The 6,821-nt window shown below is 41.0% G+C and overlaps 1 protein-coding gene across 18 annotated transcripts in view; it reads left to right on the forward strand.

Annotated features, from left to right (window-relative positions):
* The window catches only part of LOC138745024 (cadherin-11-like), a 193,918-nt gene that overhangs the window by 68,556 nt on the left and 118,541 nt on the right, over positions 1-6,821 (forward strand). The gene's annotated exons all lie outside the window — the stretch shown is intronic.

Consider the following 6,821-nt stretch of genomic DNA (forward strand, 5'->3'; position numbering starts at 1 on the left):
ATACGCATATGTGTCATGTATATATTATACACACACACACACACACACACACACACACACATTGTTATTTGCTGCAGCTGGAAAGGTACTTTAAAAAACACAATAAAACAAATATAAAATAATTACTAAATTCTAAATTGATTTAAAAATACAATAAATGCAATTAAATAATATGTGTCTGTGTACATTTTCAGTTATCCTGTACAGGAAAAAAAATGACTGCAATACTGCAGCTAATCCTTTTGTGGTGTCAGAACCATTCCTGATTAGCGTAAGGGGGAGATTAAAGAGCCTAATGACAGTTGGAAAGATTTATGCCTGTGTCTGTGGATGTATAATTCTGTGTGTATAATTTGTGATTGTATCTGTGTGTGTGTAATTCTGTCTGTATAATTTGTGATTGTATCTGTGTGTAATTCTGTGTGTATAATTTGTGATTGTATCTGTGTGTGTAATTCTGTGTGTATAATTTGTGATTGTCTGTGTGTGTGTAATTCTGTGTGTATAATTTATGCGTGTGTCTGTGTAATTCTGTGTGTATAATTTATGCATATGTCTGTGTAATTCTGTGTGTAATTTATGTGTGTGTCTGTGTAATTCTGTGTGTAATTTATGTGTGTGTCTGTGTAATTCTGTGTGTGTAATTTATGCGTGTGTCTGTGTAATTCTGTGTGTGTAATTTATGCACGTGTCTCTAATTCTGTGTGTGTAATTTATGTGTTTGTCTGTGTAATTCTGTGTGTGTAATTTATGCATGTGTGTGTCTTGTAATTCTGTGTGTATAATTTATGCATGTGTCTGTCTGTGTAATTCTGTGTGTGTAATTTATGCATGTCTGTGTAATTCTGTGTGTGTAATTTATGCATGTCTGTGTAATTCTGTGTGTAATTTATGAATGTGTGTGTCTGTAATTCTGTGTGTGTAATTTATGCATGTGTGTGTCTGTGTAATTCTGTGTGTGTAATGTATATGTGTGTCTGTGTGTGTAATGTATGCGTGTGTCTGTGTAATTCTGTGTATAATTTATGTGTGTGTCTGTGTGTAATTCTGTGTATAATTTATGCGTGTGTCTGTAATTCTGTGTGTTTAATTTATGCGTGTGTCTGTAATTCTGTGTGTATAATTTATGCGTGTGTCTGTCTGTAATTCTGTGTATATGCAATTTTCTTGAGTCTGATTGTGTGATAAACGGGTGCCTTTGTGCATGTGTAATTGTTTGTGTGTGAGATGTTTATATGAAATGTGTGGTGCAGTTCATGTAACTGTCAGGTGTGAATTTGTGTGTAAATATTTTTCAACTCAGTGAACTTGTTAGTTGCCTGATTTTTGTGACCAAGAGCCTGATCACTGACCAACCATAAATCATTGGGGATGAAAAACAGAATGAAATTAATTGCAAAGACATTGAAAGGAAAGGTTTTCCAGTTTCCCTGTTCTTTCATTCTAACTTCAACATTGCCTCAGAGTGTTTCTTTCACGACCCTCTCAGAAAATATGTCGAGAGCTGACAGGTCTGTACGAGGCTGAAGCACATTTCATTTCAATGTCATGTACTGTCAATGAGCAGGAGCTGGTTTTCTCTCAATAATACAAGTCTTGGGATGTTTGTACTTTTAATTATATTACAGAGTATTTACTAGAGAGAGAGACACAGTCTGTTTGACTCTGCTACATCCAATCGCTCTGCCCCTGCTTCTTCACCTCAACTCAACAGTATATCCCTCTTCTTTTATCCTTGGACTTTTTCCCAGTTCTACCTTGAACACCAACCCATGCCACCCAATGTGGAAGCTGCTCCTTCAGCCCCAAGTAATGCTGTCCCCTCATGCAAGACATCTCCACTGCATTTATCCAGGGAAAGAAGACGATGTGAGGCCTGCAAATCATCCAAAAGACATTTAAACCTAAACACTGCTTTCTATCTGCCGTAGCTTCATTCGTGATCTTAAAGATTTGTTTTTATCTCACGCTAAGATTCCACCTTGTCAAGATGTGTTCTGTCATTCTTCATTCCTCTCTGCATCCCTTCCAAATGTGACACCAAACCTGGTAGTGTAGTGGACAATGAGAAAGGATATCTAGGTTAACTACAGGATCTAGATCAGTTGGGGAGGTGAGCCAAAGGCAGGCAAATGTAATTTAACTCTGGCAAGTGTGAGGTATTGGATTTTGGTGAATCAACTCAGGGTAGAATGAGTATGGTGAATGGTAGAGCTGCAAAACAGAGAGAGATGTGTGCAGATGCATTTCCTGAAGGTGGTGACCCAGGTAGACAAGGTGCTGAATAGGCATTTAGTACGCTGGCCTTCATTAAGCAGGATACTGAGTACAAAAGTTTGGACCTCATGAACACTGTGTGCAGTTCAATTCATCCAGCTATAGGAAGGACATGAATAATGTGAAAGAACTGCAGAGGAGATTCACCAGGATGTTGCTAGAACTGAGGGGCTTGAGTTATAGGGAGAAGTATTTATTTCTTGGAGAGAAGAAGACTGGCAGTGACCTCGTAGAGGTTTAGAAAATCACGAGAGGCATGGATAAAGTATATTCTCTGTCTTTTTCCCAGGGTAGATGATTCTAGAACGAGAGGCCATAGGTTGAAAGTGAGAGGGGAGATATTTAAGAAGAACGAGGATAGTCCATATCTGAAATGAGCTGTCAGAAGAAACTGCAGAAGTGGGCACAATTTTAAAATTTAAATTTGCACAGATACACACATTGGAAGAGCTCAGAAAGATATAGACCAAATGCAAATAAATGGATCTAGCCCAGAATGCCAACTTGGACAGCATGGATGAGTTGCAGCAAATAGCCTGTTCAGTTCTGTGACTGTACGCATGCATGGGGCTAGTGTAGGATCAGATAGGGTGGGCAGGACAATGTCTAAGAGTACAGTAGGGGAGAATGGATGGACAATTCATGGAGAAACAAGCCCTTTGGCCCATTTAGGGTTGGGTTATGTTGGAGTAGTGCAGGGTGAGATGTAAAGGGAGAGTGGAAGAGTGGTGGGGAAAGTAGGGCTAAGTGTGATTAAATGGGAGGGAGAGGGATGGCGTGAGAAAGATGCAGTAGTCTCTAGAGTTTGCATGTGTCTTTTTATGTTTCCTCTGGCTTCCCCAGTTTCCCCAAAGCAGATGAGTGAGTAATTGACTGCAGTAAATTGTCTCCAGTGATAGGATCCTGGGGAAATAGTTGGGAGAGTGTGATAGTACAGATCTATCACCAATGTATATAGTTACAGTATCTAGACTGTGCTTACAGCGATTGGCTGAGAGCTTAGCCACGCCTACTGTCTGGGCCTTAAAGGGTTGTGTCCATAGCCAGGTTGGATCATTCCGGACTGGTCGGCCACCTGTGAAGAGCTCCTGTCTTTTGCTAATAAAAGCCTTGGTTTGGATCAACTAGTCTTTGATTCTTTCGACGAGCTCTGCAGAGACATTGAACCAAGGAGCCTGTTGTCCGGCCGTGAGACTGAATGAATTTTATGATGACTTTGTTTTTTGATATTTGAGTTCAGGTTTATTTGTCACCAAATGTCTCCTCCAGTGAGAAAGGTTCTTCTGCAAGCAAACTAACAGGCAATCTCTAAAGTGCACAATTGCAGAGTGTGGGATTACAAAAAAGATGGAAGATGAATTAGTACCATGCAAGGACAGCATGAGAGCACTGTGATGGGTTCATTTGGGAGCCTGATAGCTGCAGGGAAGAAACTGTCTTTAAGCCTGATGGCGTGTGCTTTACACTGTTAAACCTTCTGCCCCCATAGGAAGATGGAGAAGAGTGTGTGTCTGGGTGTGATGGGTCCTTCAGTTTGTCTGCTGTCTCTCCTGGACAATGAGAGATGGAGACCATGGAAGGGAGGGAAGTTCATGTGATGTTCTGAGTTGCATTCAACTTCCTCAGCTTCTTCCAATCTTGAGCAGAGCAGCTCCTGATCTACACTGGGTTGCATTCTGCATGTCTGCTTTCGATGATGCACCTGTAGATGCTATTGGGGGACATGCCAAACCTCCTTAGTCTATAAGAAAGTAAAGGTGTTGGTACTTTTTTTGGCTGTTGTATCAACATGTGTGTCAACATCAGTGGAGATGTTTATTCCAAAGAACTTGTAGCCATCTACTCTTTAGATTTCAGTGCCATTAATCTGGACAGGGATGCAAACTCTGCCCTCTCTACTGAAGTCGATAATCATCTCCTTTGTGTGGCTGAGGTTGAGCGAGAGGCTGTTATCTTGGCACCATATCACGAGACTTTTATTCTCTTTCCTGTATTCCATTGTATTGATGTTTTAAACCTGACACACTTCTGTGGTGACATTTGCAGGCTGGAATGGAATAAAGGTCTCAACAGGATCATGAAGCCAGGCCTTTGGACTTTCTTGTCCAGAAACTTCTTGTCCTGCCAACAGCACCCACTTCATTTGTCCAACCAGCAGCTTCAGGGACAGAACGTGTGAAGTAGCTGACTCAGTCTAAAATATGGAGCACGATGTGTCTAAAGTGACATCTCTTCAAGTGTGACAAAACTGTAATGATAAACCAAGCATTGTCAGTGCAATTAAAATTGAAGGAAGATGATTTGCTAGTGAATAGAATTGCTTTACATGAAAAGAAACACAATTTTAATGAACGATTTTCAATCAAATGGTAAAATTAATTGAGGTGCTAATTTGCACGCCACATTGAAGGAAGAAAATCATGAATTCGGTATCACATGTTCTGGAGAACAAAAAATATTATGTAAGGTTTATTTCATTGAATTAAAAAGCAGAAACTTTCTTTTTAATAAACAAAATTCAGACAAGGATAAGTGTATTAATCTCCAGCACACTGGCAGTGAATGAGAAACTGCTTGATTTCAGTTTCCATCATCTGAGGTCTGCGAGATTCATCCTTTTAAGTTTATTGTCATGTGTACCTAGATGCAGAAATAGAGGTTGTTTTGTGAGCGGACAAGTTAGACATTTCATCCACAGTACAAGTAACACATGGTGCAGAGTACAGACAGAGAGATCAGTTAGTACGGAGCAGAGTTTTACTATTTTGGGGTTCATTCAGGAGTCTGATAATGGCGGGTAAGAAATTCTCCTTGAATCTGGTTGTACTTGATCTCACATTCGTGAATCTTCTTGCTGATGGGAGGAAGGTGAAGAGAGTGTGGGTGGGGTGGTCCTTTATTAGGCTGCCAAGGGTAGTGGTGCAAGCTGATACAATACTAGCATTGAAGAGGCTTCTTGATAGACGCATGAAGATGAAGAGGATTGAGGGATTTGGATCATGTGCAGGTAGTAGTGATTGTAGGCTGAAGGACCTGCTCCTATGCTATTATGTTCTATGCACAAAGTGATTCCAGCTTGAATCTAAACTTAATTCATTGTGATTGAAGAAATAAATGAACCTGTACAGGAGGATTCATGATAGGGTATTGAAAGCATCTCATGAAATTACGGGAAGAAATAGGAACACAAAAAGAAGGGAAAGAGAGCTGATCAAAGTCATGAAGCTTCTACTCCATTAAGTTGTGATCACAGAAGAAGAAAATTACTTTGTACTAGGCTTGCACACTTCTCTCAATGAGTGATCTCTCTCCATTGTCTACCAAACAGCACCAAAACAGGCCCCTCAGCCCATCTTCAAGTTCACGTTTATTAACATCCAATTGTACAAGTGCAACCTGAGAAATCAGCATTCTCCAGTCCTCGGTACAAAAACATGCAAACACACAAACAGATATAACACACATACAGACAAACAATTCTTCTTCTTTGGCTTGGCTTCACGGATGAAGATTTGTGGAGGGGTAATGTCCACGTCAGCTGCAGGCTCGTTTGTGGCTGACAAGTCCGATGCGGGACAGGCAGGCACGGTTGCAGCGGTTGCAAGGGAAAATTGGTGGGTTGGGGTTGGGTGTTGGGTTTTTCCTCCTTTGTCTTTTGTCAGTGAGGTGGGCTCTGCGGTCTTCTTCAAAGGAGGTTGCTGCCCGCCGAACTGTGAGGCACCAAGATGCACAGTTGGAGGCGATATCAGCCCACTGGCGGTGGTCAATGTGGCAGGCACCAAGAGATTTCTTTAAGCAGTCCTTGTACCTCTTCTTTGGTTCTCAGCAGGTCAAACAATGTACTTTATATAGTAAAGATAAGGATACATGAACCACGTTTCAGGCTTGAGCCCTTCATCGAGGTGTAATGTATCTTCAGTGCATATAAAAATGATAAATAGTGTTTAATAAGTAGTAGTCATATTGGCCTGGCCCCATTTGTCTTTCTTTCTTATCCACGTACCTGTCTAAATGTTTATTTTTACATTGTAATTTGTTCTTCCTCTGGCAGCTTATTCCATCTATCCACCACTTTCTGTGTGGAAAAAGTTACCCAACATGAATGAGTTGGGCTGAAGGGCCTTTTTCTGTGCTCTACCACTCTATCGGCCAAAGCTGTGGAGAAACACAACCCTTTAAACAGCCTTATTGAAATTCAGCAATTTATTTGAATTTAATTTAGCGATACAGTATGGCAGAAGTCCCTTCTATATAGTCAATTAACGTGGTGGGTGATAGGAAACTGGAGATCCCAGAGAAAACCTATGCAGGTGATAGGAAGAGTATACAAACTCCATGCAGAAAGGGCCAGATTTGAACCCGGGTTACTGATACTGTAAAAGTGTTGCATCAACCACTAATTGAGGAGGATTGTCCTTGGGACTGGGGTGTGATCCCTATGAGAGAGAGACACAGACCTGAGAGGGTGGATACAGAGTGACCGTTTCCCACACAGGGTAGTTGACAGCTGAAGATCCTCGTTGGGGAAAAGGTGTCAGCTGGGA

This window comes from Narcine bancroftii, chromosome 10 (genome assembly GCF_036971445.1).
Source record: "Narcine bancroftii isolate sNarBan1 chromosome 10, sNarBan1.hap1, whole genome shotgun sequence".
NCBI classification, from domain to species: domain Eukaryota; kingdom Metazoa; phylum Chordata; class Chondrichthyes; order Torpediniformes; family Narcinidae; genus Narcine; species Narcine bancroftii.